The sequence below is a fragment of the Leptinotarsa decemlineata genome, unplaced genomic scaffold, assembly GCF_025532065.1.
Source record: "Leptinotarsa decemlineata unplaced genomic scaffold, Ldec_3_MD MMD2_P_RNA_scaffold_12, whole genome shotgun sequence".
Taxonomy (NCBI): Eukaryota; Metazoa; Arthropoda; class Insecta; order Coleoptera; family Chrysomelidae; genus Leptinotarsa; species Leptinotarsa decemlineata.
Genome location: NW_027412526.1, coordinates 1,095,708 through 1,111,323, shown reverse-complemented (window position 1 = coordinate 1,111,323; position 15,616 = coordinate 1,095,708). Strand labels below are relative to the sequence as shown.

Genomic DNA, 15,616 nt, shown 5'->3' with positions numbered 1-15,616 from the left:
AGCCACTTAATTTTGACACTCTAGTCCTAGCGCAGTTCTGAGCTTTCAGTAGAGAGTTTCGACAGCCTAAGCTCGATGAACTGCGCAACCCGATAACCCCGGATGACTTGCGGGTTCCAAGAACTCTGCTGATCCATGCCCAGATGGGCTGAACACTTATTGATGGAAAACTATCAAGCGTTCAGCGCCTCTAGCCAGAGTTTTCAGCTCATGGCTGGACGGAGAGAAGCCGATTCCGGATTACTTGTCGAGAACCAGGCCGTTCCTATCACCCAGAATGTCGATTTGTACATTTCTAAGAATTACAGGCTGATAACATGCCTAAATCAGTGTACGGGCATCTTATACATACGAATACTCACCACAGTTGACCAAGTAATAGAACGGGTATATGAGCAGAGAGAATCGAAGAAATAAGTATCTAGATCTAAAGAGAACCCGATCATCGATGTATATGTAACACAGAGCTAGATACAATAAACGCGTAACCTTTCTATGGCCTGGATCGATTATCGTAAGACCTTTGATACAATTTCGCATGAGCTCATCTTGCATTTTCTCAGATGCCTTGCAGAATCCGACAAAATAGTGAGATGCTTTGAATAACTGATTCCACTCTGGCATACTCGCTTCACCATAGTATCTGGTTTGGGTAGAGTACAAACAGTGTGGGTGTCTCCCTCAGTTCCTATCTTTTCTGCATACTGGAGGGTACAACTGTTGTACCCTCGAAAACCGGAGGCATAAGGTTACCCATTGGTTTTAAATAGATGATCTTGAACTTTATGCCTCCGGATCTCTAACACGGAGGTGGTGGAGTACTCGTATGCTATCGATACGAAATTCGGGATAGAAAAATGTTCATCTTAAGAGAGGACGATTCGGGGATCACGGAGAGGATGTGCAGCTCGTAGATGGTAGTATCCTGCACCATCTGGGCGCTGGAGAGACATTTACGAGTACTAACCTCAGGGTGGGACAACGCCACTCACAAGAGGTAAAAGCAGTGAAGAACTGTCTTCCCGGCAAATATCAGTACAAACTCTGACAGATTCGTTCATTGGAGCTATCTGGCAAGAACAAGTGGCTGCTTTGAATATTCTCACCGTTCCAGTCTTATTTTTTGTGAGATAGAATCGGGAGGAGCTGTGTCAACAGGACGTAAAGACCAGAAAAATGATGCATCTCTATAGTAGATTGTTGATTAATAAACGAAGAATTGAAAAAAAGTCCCGCAAAACTGCGGTTCAAACCATATGCAAGATAGTGTTTCTGTGCATAGAAATGTATAACATATTATATTGTCATTTATTTATATGGAATTATTTATTTCTATTTCGTACCTTTTCACTCAATGAGGTCGACGTTATCGATATAAAATGATAGACGATACAACGCGACACCGTCTCTGGCTTACAGATCGATGGATATTAACCGATGCACGGATATTGGAAGAGACCGCTCAAATATTCATGACGACATATGTTCATTTCCACGCTTATCGACGGTTTCCCGAACGATTTTCCGGCCAGGCGAAAAGTCCGGCTAGAATTTAAGCCGGTCGTATAAAGCTACGATTGTGTTCGGATATTGATATCGAGGAATTTTGTTCGGGGGAGTTATAGAATGCAGTTTTTGCAGGAATATTGCGCGGGAATTCGGGGAGTCTTTGACTGCTCATTCTATGATTCCATTCAGTGCGAAGTTTTTTGACTGATGAGCACCGTAGTAAAATCCATAATCTGCTCTGAGGGCGGTGGTTTCGCGAGAGTGTCGATTTACACTGGATTCGTTTTCCATTTGGAGGATTCTTACACAGTACTTTTTACACACACCACTCTTGAGAAAATCAAGCGAGTCAGAGTAACTCTTTTCGTAATGTTATCTGTAGATTTCAATTTTCTTTGTACCAGATTATCAAAAATGTTAACAAAATCAATACATTTTCCTTACTGTCGGAAACCGTACAGAGAACCATTCTCAGTCGTTCTACCTAGGCTTTGTGGTCTTCCGAAGGTACATGAACCCATCATGCCAGTGAGGCCAATAGTCTGTGCAGAGAATCGTACAGAGAACCATTCTCAGTCGTTCTATCCAGGCTATACGGTCTTCTGAAGGCACGTGAACCCATCATGCCACTGAAACCAATAGTCAGTGCAGAGAACCATACAGAGAACCATTCTCAATCGTTCTATCCAGGCTCTAAGGTCTTCCGTAGGTACATGAACCCTTCATGTCACTGAGATCAATAGTTAGTGCAGCGAACCATATAAAGAACCATTCTCAGTCGTTCTACCCATGCTCTACGGTCTTCCAAAGGTACATGAATCCATCATGCCACTGAAACCAATAGTCAGTGCAGAGAACCATACAGAGAACTGTACAGAGAATCATTCTCAGTCGTTCTACCCAGGCTCTACGGTCTTCCGAAGGTATATAAATCGATCATGCCACAGAGACCAATTATCAGTGCCTCAGGCTCGCCTATCTACCACCTGGCAAAGCATCTGGCCCCGCTCCTCCAGCCTCCTATGGTAAAGATAAACTCCTACGTCAAGGATTTGACGGGCTTCGTTTATCAAATTAGGGATTTGATTCCGGAGTCGACAGATATTCTGGCCAGCTTCGATGTTGTGTCTTTCACCAACATCCCACTGAAAGACTCTTTGAGGAAGCCAGCCTACTTATTTCCGAGTGATATCATCGGACTCCTCAAAGCAGAGGAGTTTCACTGTTTGGGGGGTAAACTTCTATGAGGCATCAGATGGCGTGGCGATGAGAAGCCCAGTGATAGCCAACTTATTCATGTAACGTTTTGAAGAGAAGGTAATCGACACCTCCGTCACCTGGAAACATGGAAGGGACGCTCTGAACCTTTTCCTAGATCACTCGAACGCTCAACACCACAGCATCAAATTCACCAGATTAAACAGCACCAGCGGAAAGGTATTTCCACGTACTACTCAACCACCACCCTAGTCAAAAGAGAGGAATCAGCTCTACTCTGGCTACGGGTTCGAAAAATATGTGAACCAGAGCATCTGTAACATCTTCGAAAGTGACCTTGAGGTTGAATGAATATAGTGTACCCGAGATCAACAAGACCATGAAACTGAAGAGTTCCACGGTTCAAAAAGGGGAGAAGGCTCAGATGGTTGCACGTGTGTATCTACCATCTATCCCTAGGGTCATAGACACTATTGGAAAACTTTTGGCGAACCGAAAATGGAATCCCATTCAGAGAAGTTCATGAGCAACAATCATCATGCTGGCAGGTAGAAAAAGATTGACGAATGTTATTGACAATTATCCAGAACCAGGTACAGGTAGTAATACACCAAACTACCTGAGTCAGCATAAGTACACGTTACGCAGCCGTAATATCCAGTCGTCGAAGAGAAAAACTCAGGATATATAAACCTCTGAAGAAGGGAGCCACTTGCGCTAGTCAAACTTCAGAAAGACATCCCAAAAACCGACTGCTGATCAAAGATAGTGGGACTGAAAACCTCTGCCACAAAAGCCGTAACCAATTTGTTAGATTACCAATGCTGCATTTAATGTTTGGCTCTCCGGACAGAGGAAGTTTTTTTTTCAACTTGTTATCGGTATGATTCTATATAAGTATGATTTTATAGATAGCTATAGTAGGATGATTCTACGACCTAACAATTTATGAGATGCTGAGTGTTGATTTTAATTCAGTCCATAAAAAGAGCATACAATGATGTTGATCACGCCACAAAATGTTGGGTTATTAATTTTTTTTTAAATTCTGAATTGAAAACGAAATATTTTCAAGTGGCCAGCAGAGGGTTAGGTCTATTCTGTTAGAAGGCCTGTTAGACATCGTAGTTCATTCCTACTGTAGTCCGAAAACTGTTTGATATCAAACTTCGAAGGGTGAGTAAACGCCTTGGAGTGACCCAATCCTGGAAGATTCTGCCAGAATCCAGACCAGAGACAATTTGTTAAGTCTTTTTATCGAGGAGAGTAGTTTTTGACAATTTGGTATCAATTTAGACGTTGCTCATAGGAGCCAAGAGCTTCCAATGCCGCTTGCAGCGAAGGGTTTAGAAGGTACTTGATATAGGGAAAAAATGGCATGATTTTTTGAAGTATCTCGAATACGAGTACTTCATGAAAAAAATGCTTGATAATTTTACTTTGATATTTTATATACTGTTGGTACCTTTAATAGTCGAATTCAAGTTGATCAAAATCTCATGAAAACTTCCAGCTCATATAAAGTAATGATCGTATTGGCTTGCAACAGTTGGGAACGCTGGAAATAGTCGGAGGTTTTACTCAATGTCATGTATTAACAATTTCAATTATCGAAAGAATTCATTCCTTTTGTAGTTATTCAAATATGTTTTGTAGTTATTCAAATATGAGCAGTACCGGTAGACGTATGTCTTCCTTGGAATTTATCGGCAGGAAATTGTTCATCAAAAATGGAATATCCAGAATATCCTCACGATCATTTGGGACTCAAGAAAGTGATGGATTTTTTTTATTATTTTCAGATTAACTTCAACATCAGTTTGGAGCATCCATCTTCGGAGGAACAGAGCGAGGATACGAAAATAGCGGTGAGTTTATAATTAGACCCTAGTTAACGCATCTGAAGAAGGGATTATACAAATCGGTTGTCTGAATTCAGTCTGTATATTTTGTTCAATTAGTAGAAACTTTAATTGCGCTGCTCTTTATTCGGTTTGAATGATTACTGCAGTGCTAATTGACTGGGGGAAAAATTGGCCACTTTAAAATTCTTTGAGGATGGTTTTTCAAATGTCAGTGGGTTAGTTTTTCAAAATTTATTACAATATCATTCTTGAACATTCAAAAATTGAGTTCCAAACCTTACATTTCCAAATGTAATACGTCGCAATCATTATTGATCTTATTATCTTTCTGCTGAAAGACGATTCGCAAATGTTGATTTAGTTTTCATATTCAAAAATGTATTTTATCTTCTTTTATTCTTTTGACAAACATCCTTCCCGTTTGAGCAATATGAAGTTTGGTATAAGAACTACAAGTCAACTTATATACTCCTGATCTAGCCGAAACCAAACAACAATTTCCATAGAAAGATGTTTCTCAGGACCTACACTTTTTTTTATCTACCTGTTTCTTCACCGTCTTCTTTTATTCTTTTGAAAAACATCCTTCCCTTTTGACCAATATAAACTTTGGCACAAGAACTACGATTCAACATTTATACTCTTGATCTACCCGAAATCAAACAACAATTTCCATAGAAAGATGTCTCTCAGGACCTACACTTTTTTTTATCTACCTGTTCCTTCACCGTCTTCTTTCATTCTTTTAAAAAACATCCTTCCCATTTGACCAATATAAAGTTTGGCACAAGAACTACGATTCAACATTTATACTCTTGATCTACCCGAAATCAAACAACAATTTCCATAGAAAGATGTCTCTCAGGACCTACACTTTTTTTTATCTACCTGTTCCTTCACCGTCTTCTTTTATTCTTTTGAAAAACATCCTTCCCGTTTGACCAATATAAAATTTGGCAAAAGAACTACGATTCAACATTTATACTCTTGATCTACCCGAAATCAAACAACAATTTCCATAGAAAGATGTCTCTCAGGACCTACACTTTTTTTTATCTACCTGTTCCTTCACCGTCTTCTTTCATTCTGTTGAAAAACATCCTTCCCGTTTAACCAATATAAAGTTTGGCAAAAGAACTACGATTCAACATTTATACTCTTGATCTACCCGAAATCAAACAACAATTTCCATAGAAAGATGTCTCTCAGGGCCTACACATTTTTTTATCTATATACCTGTTTCTTCACCGTTCCAAATCCTAGATATTCATTTTCGAATAATCGTTCGGTGGTCTGAAAAATATGTCGCATTTTTTCAATTTCCTCTATCCAATACATCTATCTCGGGCATCATTTTTCCTATAGAAAGTACGTGAAATATGAGAAAAGAACCGACAAATGCTCGAGACGAATTGAAAATCAAAGTGTGTCCCGAAATCCCTGGTTCGAGCGATTGGTATGCAGGCTGGAATCCGTCGATGTTTTGTGGCTGCGCTTTATGCTCGTCGTGTTTGAAATTTCTGTTACTGTTGAGTGTTTTTATTTCTTACTTTCGGTAATCCATTATGTCTCCGCTGGATTATTCTGGTTGTGTTTTTCTTGGAGGAACGGTGAGTGTGAAATTTACGACGGATTCTTAGAGTGCGTTTGTATTTTCGTATGTATTTAGCTCGAAATGATTCATCTGTGTAAGAAGTCGTGAAAGTTGGGAGATTTTTTGAATAGATTTCGTTTTGGCAACAATTGATTTCAATCTCGAAATATCAAAATTAGAGTGTTATTCGTTTATCATGTAGAAGAAAAAATCACGATTGTCTTTGCAACTCCAATTAAAATGATGAATCTAAAGAAATGAACTTTAAATTTGAAATTACACAACAGTAGATTCGTTAGCTATCTTTTGTTGTGGCAGGTAGAATGGCACCCAGTCGCCATCTTGAAAGTTTGATCTGTCAATTTTACTTCAAAATAAAGTATTGATGCATTAATTTCATTATCCCAAATTTCAATTTTTTGAGTTGAGCCGTTCAAAAAATGAAAGGGGAGGGGACATAATGCACTGTACGGTCATAATTTGAAAAATCAGGAAAGGAATCGTATTTTGTGTAAAAAAAATTATTTGTAAATTGCAAAGCGCTTCCAGCTGTTGCGCCATGCAAGTAATATTCAAAACTATTCATTTTTATTTTAGATTGAACTTTAAATTCTTTTAATATTGTAGAATTACTTACTCGTCAAGTATATACAAGAAGATCCTGCTGTCTTAAGGTACAACAACTTTAGTAAATGAACATGAACATGAACATCACAATAAGCAAACATTTACACAAAATGTGAATATTTGTGTTTGAATATTTCTAAATATTTTTAAAGAAAACCATCTCCAACGTGCGAGAGTGCGAGGAGGAAAAGGAAGTGAATATTTGACATTGACATAAGGTTTTCAACTATTACAGAACATATTTGGTTTGACAATTGATATATTTAGTGACAACAGTACGTAAAGTTTTCCAAAGTGAGCAAAGAAACATTCAATTGGGATTTTGAGAAATAATAACCATTTTAGAGAAAAACCAGCGGCTTACATGATATTTTTTTGAAAATATCCATTCTACATTTCTGTACGGACGCCACTTTCACATAAAAAAATATCTGGTGATGCTTGAAGGGCGTGTGCTAAATTTAGAATAAAAAAATCTTTTTTTTTGTAATATTTTGATACGCTGCATCTCAAAAATTGAGAGGTTTAAGACAAAGGTTCATTTGGAATTTTCTTCTTGAAAAATCGCCCCTTGAAGATCAACATTCCATTCTGAAGCACCCTACATGTATTTTGTCGTGTTTGGTACAGTCACAGTAAGATCCCGATTTTTTTTTTCATCGGCACTGCATCCAACATATCGCATCACGTCGCACCGTATCGAATAAAAAGCGAGCAGATACGGGTAATCAACCTCGATGACAATTAACATTTACCGAGATGCGACGCCGCCGTCGGGACGCGTCTCCGTTTCCTCAATAGGATGTTGATTGAGCCCTTTTGATATGTAATAAAATCCGGCAGACGAACCGTTAATATAGAGGAGCAGCGAGAGGAATTGCGATCGTCATTACGATGATGAGTTGTTTATGGCGAAGGAACTGGGACGACTCGTCTGGTGGTTTTGCGGATTTGTATGATTATTAGCTCTCGATGATCCTCTTTTGTATTCGAAAGGGGTGTTGGTCGGTTTTTTGGATGGGTGTTTGTTCTGTTTGTTGCGATGAGTGGAATGTTGGTTGGAAAGTGTCAATTTCAAATTTTCTATTGATGGCTGCCAAACAAACACTATGCTTCATAGGTTGTGTACTTTATAATACCGTGATATTTTTTAAACAACTACCGCCATCTATGGGCCAGGCCGGGTACTTCTGGAGCCACCACGGAAATTACGAAAGAATTGAAACCTTTTCTTTAGAATTCATCATTTCCTGTTGCTTTTAGCTTTTTGTCATTCTACTTCTTCATCTTCATACAAAAAAATGTTGAAAACGTTTTTCTTTCAAAAGTTTTTTTTTAGAAAATTTTTTCACACAGAATTTTACATACGTACAATTTCCTTTCACATTACCAAATGTATTAATAAAATACCACCAGAGGTAAAGAACTCTCGTTATCGACTTTCCGGACGCCTATCATCAGATTTCTCGATAGATAGATTGTAAGTTCTATTTTTTTTTTAATTCTGTTCATTTTTCACACTTTTCAAGTTCAGTTTGATCTGAGAATTATTAATTCATCATTTCCAATGTTAAAAAAATTATGTATGTTTCCTTGACCCATCTTTATCTTCAATTTGAACCGAGATTTCTTAATTTAGTGATAGCAATGTTTATATTCCTTGTAACGTGTTTGTTCTAATTCGTCATTTAATAGTCTGTTTTGGGTTAGGTGGAAGAACAGATGTTAGTCTGTTGACGATTTCCATACTGAATCTCACCCATTTACTTTTTTTAGTTTGTTTTAGTTCACATGTAAGAATATAACTGAAAATCAATAAAACACTTTTATTATTATTATTATTATCATATCAATCGAACGATAGACGTTCATACGCTTTGGGTTTGTAAAATCGGTGCCTACGGGGTTCAAACATCTATTGGATACTTTGTAGCCTACTCCCAAACAGCCGGCTAATTCACCGGTTATTGTTTTGATTTAGAAATCAGGTTTGAAAAAGCCAAAGTAAAATTGTAAGTTTTGGCGGATGCGTCAGGTCTCGTAGCTTGTCGATGTGTTTGATGTCACTGAAAATTTTGTGTGCGCACAAAAATCTTACGCGTATACATAGGTACGAGAGACAACGTCTGTTGATACCTAGTAGAGCAGAAATCTACAGTTATCTTCGCGGAAATCGCCGGGGAAAATGAGCACGGTGAAAAAGCACAAACTCCAGGATTGTGAACGTTTAAGTCTACGGAAATTCATCTGCAACCTTCGATAACATCTGGGATTTGACTCTCGCTATACCATTGAATACTAAGAAAGTGAATCTAGCACAAAACTTGAGATCCTTTAAAAAAACGAATATTTGGATGGATACAATCTATCATTGAAAAAATGGAAATGCATAAATGCGAGTTTTAGTAATAAATCTTCAGAGTGTTTCTTCAACAAATTGTTTCAGAGGTGAAGTGACACTTGAAAATGGTTCGTTACTGTGTTTCTGTGACTGTGATACGAGGTGGTCCCAGAATTACCCGGCCTGACCTAGAGATGGCGGTAGTTGTTTTGGGAAATAACACTGCATATGTTTCAAGTTTGAAGACGCTGGGTTCTTCAGTATTTGTTTGGCGGCTATCAATATCCAAAGTTGTTGTGTGCAACATGACTGCCGTGTTTAATCAGCAGAAATCTTGCGTTGTTTCATAACAATGAATGAAACATGGGTTCATCACGTTACACCAGAGACCAAAGAACAATCAAAACAGTGGACTCGAAAGGAAGAACTGGTTCCAAAGAAGGCGAAGACCGCTTCATCCGCAGGGGAGGTCATTGGCATCAGTTTTTTGGGATGCACGTGGGATAATTTTAATTTTGACTATCATTAAAAAGGTAAAAGTATCAACGGCAAGTAATATGCGAACTTATTGCAAAAACGGCCGCGCATTTGGCCGAGAAAAAAGTGTTGTTTCAACAAGACAATGCATCAGCTGAAAAATTAATTATCGCAATGACCAAAATTAACGAATTAAAGTTTGAATTGCTACCTCATGCACTATATTCGCCAGATTTAGCTCCCTCAGATTATTTTCTGATCCAGAATTCAAAAAAATGGCTCAGCGGTCGCTGGGAAAAGTGTATAAGTGCTGCAAGGTGATTATATTGAAAAATAAATACATTGTTGTGTTTTTAACAACCCTCGTAGCTTCAAACGTTTATTTTCTTGTGTATTCAACCGGGCTGAAAAGCTCTCCCCCGTTTCGTCCCTCGTATATCGTACATACACAGCACTCCCCTAATTCCACAGAGTCGCATACCGTGTTCGACGGGAAGAAAACACCTTTGCGGCATCATGAGTGTCACCGAAAGTTATGATCTAGGAGGAAAACGTCGAGGATCCTGTTACAGCCGAAACTCACCTTACGCTCGGTAATTCGATACGCTTTAATTTTTTTCTTTGACAGTTTCGGCCGAGATAACGCCCGAAAATATTATAGAATTAAGCACACACGACGGCGGGGAACGCAGGTAGGTAAATATTAAATTTAGTAAAAAATGTTCAGGATCACGTTACGTTGGAATAAGAGTCGATGGGGAGGTTGGTAATGATGAGAATTTCGTGGGGAAGTTTGTGGATTCCGAGGCTTAGGGCAGATTAGTAACTGCCGGGGGTGATAAGGTCAACAATTCCTACAAAATAGGCGTTCAAATGCATCAACGACATAATTTCACTGATATTCTTTCTATAGTACATTTATCCACATTAGAAAACAGGCGGATTCAGGCTGACCTGGTATTTCTATTTGAAACATTGTCAGGCCAAATTGATTGACCAGGACTTCTCTCTCTGTTTGGCCTGAGAGTGAAGTCACGAATAAGAAGGCTCAGGATGTGGAGTGTACTCCAGATCACTAAGTCTAAGGATTAGGTGGGGAATGGGAAAAAATACAAGCGTGGTCCAAACAGAACTGGCTGGTATCTCAATCGCCACAAAACAAATAATCAGGAAAGGAATTTCTGGCAAAAACATAACAACTTGCACTGACAGTAGACGAGCCCTATTAGCCTAGAACCTCAGAGTTAGTACCAGAGTGCTATCAAGACTTAGCCAAAGCCTCGGTAGATAATAACATTATCCTGAGGTGGACGACAGGAGTAAAGGTAATCGCATTGCCGACTCTTTTTCAAGGAAGCGGCTGGACTAAGAATTTTAGGACTCAATGGCACCTACGCCCTGATACTTCGACAATTGCGGGACTAGCCTACACCCATGCTCAATCCTCAAAGAGATGGGATGGCATCAAAGGATGCAATCTTGTCTGGATCACCTTGGGCGACCTTGGGAAGCTGGCGCCGAAGAAATATCTGGCGATGACCAGGAAAAATCTACGTTTTACAGTAGGATTTCTAACTGGCCATTGTCAAATAAGGAAAAACCTCCACAATATGGGGCTAATAGACACACACCTCTATGCAGGATGTGTGAACACCTGCCTATAATAATAATAATAATAATGTTCAGTTTGGAAAATGCCACAATTATTTGTATAAAAAATAATTACAACATGTAATAAAATGAAGTCACACACAATTAGGTGTATTTCAAAACTGATGTTTTAAAAAATCCTAAACACAATAGGGTTCTAGATCTACAAGTATGTTTTTAATGTTTTTTTTCAATTGATTGCTACTAGCATAATGTCTAACAAGTACTGGTAACTTGTTGTAAAATTTCATTGCCATATAATAGGGAGATTTTTCAGCAAGTCTCAATGTATGATATGGATGAATGTCATACCTTCTAGTGTTATATTCATGTTCTGTAGCATTTAGATTAAAAAGTTCTCTGTTTTCAAACAAATACATCAAACATTAAAAAATATACAGAGCATATACAGTCATGATGTTATTATTCTTAAAAACTGATCGACAAGAGTTCTTATAATGTTTGTAATTGATTGTTCTAATTACTCTTTTTTGTATATCAAATATTCTATTTGTATTCTTGTTGGATCCCCAAAAAATTATCCCGTATCTCATGACAGATTCAAAATTTGCAAAGTTAAGAGATAAAGCTGCTTGCTCTTCTAGATGTTTACTGATTATTATCAGTCCATAGGACACTTTTTCAAGCTTCGAAGAGATTTCCTCTATTTTTGTGACCAGTTAAGTCATTCGTCAATGTAAACACCCAAAAACTTGGTGTCATGCGATAGCTGAACGGAATTATTGAAAAATGATATATCATTTGGTTTTTCCTCTGCTGTTAGATAGTTTGCAAATAGCATCACTTTAGTTTTCAACTCGTTCAATACTAACTTATTTGTTTTCAACCAGTTTTTTGTTTTCTGAAAAATGTTACAACAGTTTACCATCATCTCCGGATATGTTTCTTCTCCTGCCAGAAGGCATCATCAGCATATATAGTTATAAATTGATTCTCTACTAATTCAGATTTGCATAAATCATTCATAAATATAACGAATAACAGTGGGCCCGCTACACTTCCTTGCGGTATACCTATAGATGTTGTTATAATATCAGATTTGAAGTTTTTTGAGTCTTTAGTGATACTGACTCTCTGTTGTCTGTTTGCTAAATATGAGTGAAACCATTTCAGAGCATTTCCTCTTATTCCATATTTCTCTAATTTGATTAACAAGATATTATGATCTAGACAGTCGTATGTATATAAAGAAGATGTCTTTACCATTTAGAGTGAAACATACTATAACTGTTTCCTACATTACATTACATTACAAATTCTACTTGGTATTGCTTTCACTACTAACCAATTGAGTTAGTTACTACTGATATAAAAATTGTAGCCCAGTTTGTAAGACAGTGTTAACGATAGGCGTCTATAAACAAAAATGATTGTGAAAATTTTGTATTTATTATCATGAGAAGTAAAGAAGAACATTTGATCAACTGTTACAAAAATTTGATTAAAAAAATTCGTCGAATTAATGAAAACAACTGTCAAACAAAAATATATTTTCAAAAACTAAAAAACACGCTTTTAAAGAACATCGAAGTGAATAGTTGAAAATATTTTTTTTATTAGCTTGAAACAATAACGAATGAAAAATACTTGAATTATTGTGAAAAAAGCGACGGGCGCTTGATATACAAAAAATATGTCACAAAGCGCACACGCTTTTTTCACAATAATACTAATATTTTCAACTTTTCAGTACGATGTTCTTTAAAAACATGTTTTTTTAGTTTTTTAAACTGAAACTTTAAATGAAGAAATACCTGTAAAGTGAGTTCGAATTATATCAAGGAGGTTACTTATAGCGCCATCTGTTCGCAAATAAATCAAGCAATAATGTCGATAATTCTGGAGTTACAAGTAAACAAACAAACATACATACATACATACAGATGAAGCTAATAAACGTGTGATATAAAAATAGCTTGAGCTCGAAATTGTTCAATGAAGTTCAGTTCTTTATTGTAGATGGTGTTGGAGAATGAACGTTTCGAAAAGGTGGGGGGTAAAAAGTCTTCAGCCGATTTTGTGTTTTTCCGGATATTTTAAAGAAGCTGGCATGTTAGATACTTTCTTATCAACAAAAAAAGGAAAGGTTCGTTTTTAATTCTTTCTGTATTGCTACTAGAAAAGAATGTTTCTTAAAAAGTGTCAGAAGTGGGGGGTCCTTCTTATATACGCCACTGGGTGCTGACGGACTGGCAATACTTGTATTTTCACAATATTGAGTGTTTCTATGAAAGCTCATCTCACCTTTTCAAATTTTTGATGAAATTGCCACCCCCACTCAACCCAAGCCGCCCCTCCTCAACCGTCTCAAGATATATTGTCCACATTGATAACAAATTCATAAAAGTGACTTAGACGGCTTCTGGCTGCCCTTCCGGGAGACGTAGGACCAAAAAGGAACACGAAATGACTTTTCTAATCCGTAAGAGGATTACCGGGGTACGACGGTCTGGTCTCTGAGAACTCAATCAGGGTAAGCCGTGGAAGGCCCGTCACTTCTGGCTTTCTTCGATGAAGGGATTACGCGGAAAGAGTGGAAACAATTGCATTCAATTTGTGTCGTTCGGCTTTTGTTTCGCGTGAACTGATTGAAAATTGGTGTTTTTGCTCGAGGCGGCGAGGATTATCCTTTCGGAGAAGGTGGATTGGTTTTCGATGTTTCGCTGCGAGACGGTGGCCAAGGAAAGTGGTTACCAGAGGTGTACGAATGTCTTCACAGCCGAGAATGTGAGTAGAAAATCCAATACAGTGTTGCATTCCTTTAGAGACGGTACAGTTGAACGTTTCGCCCACAACTGCGGGGAGCAGTTATTCGATTGTTATACGTTGGAGATTTTATGAATGAAGATTCCGTGTTCTGATTGGTTGAAGGCTTAATAAAGAGAAAATTTACGAAATTTATCAGTCGATGAGAGTGTGGATTATGAAGATGTGAATGAAGAGCATGCTGATTTGTAAAAAGAAGACATTTTTTGTGACATGTGCGAGTGTTTTACAAAAATGTTGAAAACAATGAATACAATGTCGTACAAAAATAATTGAATTGAAAACGAAAATGACCTTAAAAAAGTTGAAAGAAAAAAATATTTCAAATTGAGCTTACTCAAGTACCTAACACTTTTTTGTGAAATTACCACTGAACAATAGTATAGCTTTCTCAGACGCATTCCGTACTATCACATATAATTCAAGCATCTTTCAGGAGCGTAGTATTTTTATTGTCTGTCTAGAGTTTCTGTTGAATGAGAGACAACCACCAAACTCTAAAAATAATGTGAATATCGAACAAAAGTCATTAGATTATGATTATTTTATTTTAAACAGCTTGACACTTGTTTCAACCACCAAATGATCATCTTCAAGAGAAAGATTAAACTGAATCTACATACAATGTGTCCTTATTAATACCAGAGATAGCTCTATTAGGTATCTAGGCCACATGTATGCTAGGCTACATGTGACCTATTGTACATCCTCCCGAGGAGTAGTCCTCCTGGGTCATCGTCCATCCTGTCCTTTCCAGGAAGGTGGACAAGTGACTGGGAGACATATCCTTTATATCGGCAGGTGAAGGCCAAGACTCGCAGAACACACACTCTCTTATTGACGGTAACTCCGGACACTCGCATAGGACATGTCTGACAGTCTCATCTTCCTGTTCACATATGCTGCATAGAGGTGTATCCACTAGCCCCATAATATGGAGGTGTTTCCTTAATTGACAGTGGTCAGTCAGAAATCCTACTGTTGAGCGTAGGTTCTTCCTGGTCATTGCCAGATATTTCTTCGGCGCTAGCTTTCCAGGGTCTCCCAGGGTGATCCTGACAAGATTGCATCCTTCGATTCCATACCATCTCTTTTATATAATCGCATATATGCTTCTGTTCAACGGCAACTATTTCAACATCAACGTGGATTTGTTACTAAGCGTTCTACTGTTACAAATCTAGTCATTATTACTCAATTTATTTCCGAAGCATTAGATAACAATGGTCACGTTGATGTTATATACACGGATTTCTCTAAAGCATTTGATAAAATTGATCATGGTGTCTAGCTCAATAAACTGATGAGTTTTGGTTTTTCAAATACTGCCTGTCAGCTGATGCAGTCCTATCTGATATGTAGAAAACAATTCGTGTCCTATACCGGTTATAAATCTAGAACATATATAGCTTCTTCTGGTTTGCCTCAGGGCTCCAACCTAGATCCTCTTTTGTTTTTATTGTTTATTAATGACTTATGTGAAAGTTTAGCTTGTGAGCGGTTATGCTTCGCGGATGACTCAATTACAATTTCTTGTTGCTTGGTGTA

General features: G+C 37.8%; 1 protein-coding gene across 3 annotated transcripts in view; it reads left to right on the top strand.

Moving 5' to 3' along the window:
• Positions 1 to 15,616, top strand: part of fz2 (frizzled 2) — a 281,786-nt gene that overhangs the window by 94,351 nt on the left and 171,819 nt on the right. For all 3 annotated transcript variants that reach the window (XM_074171206.1, XM_074171209.1, XM_074171197.1), the window contains one exon: positions 4,530 to 4,595. The gene's annotated coding sequence lies outside the window, so the exon portion shown is untranslated. The remainder of the gene's footprint in view (positions 1 to 4,529; positions 4,596 to 15,616) is intronic.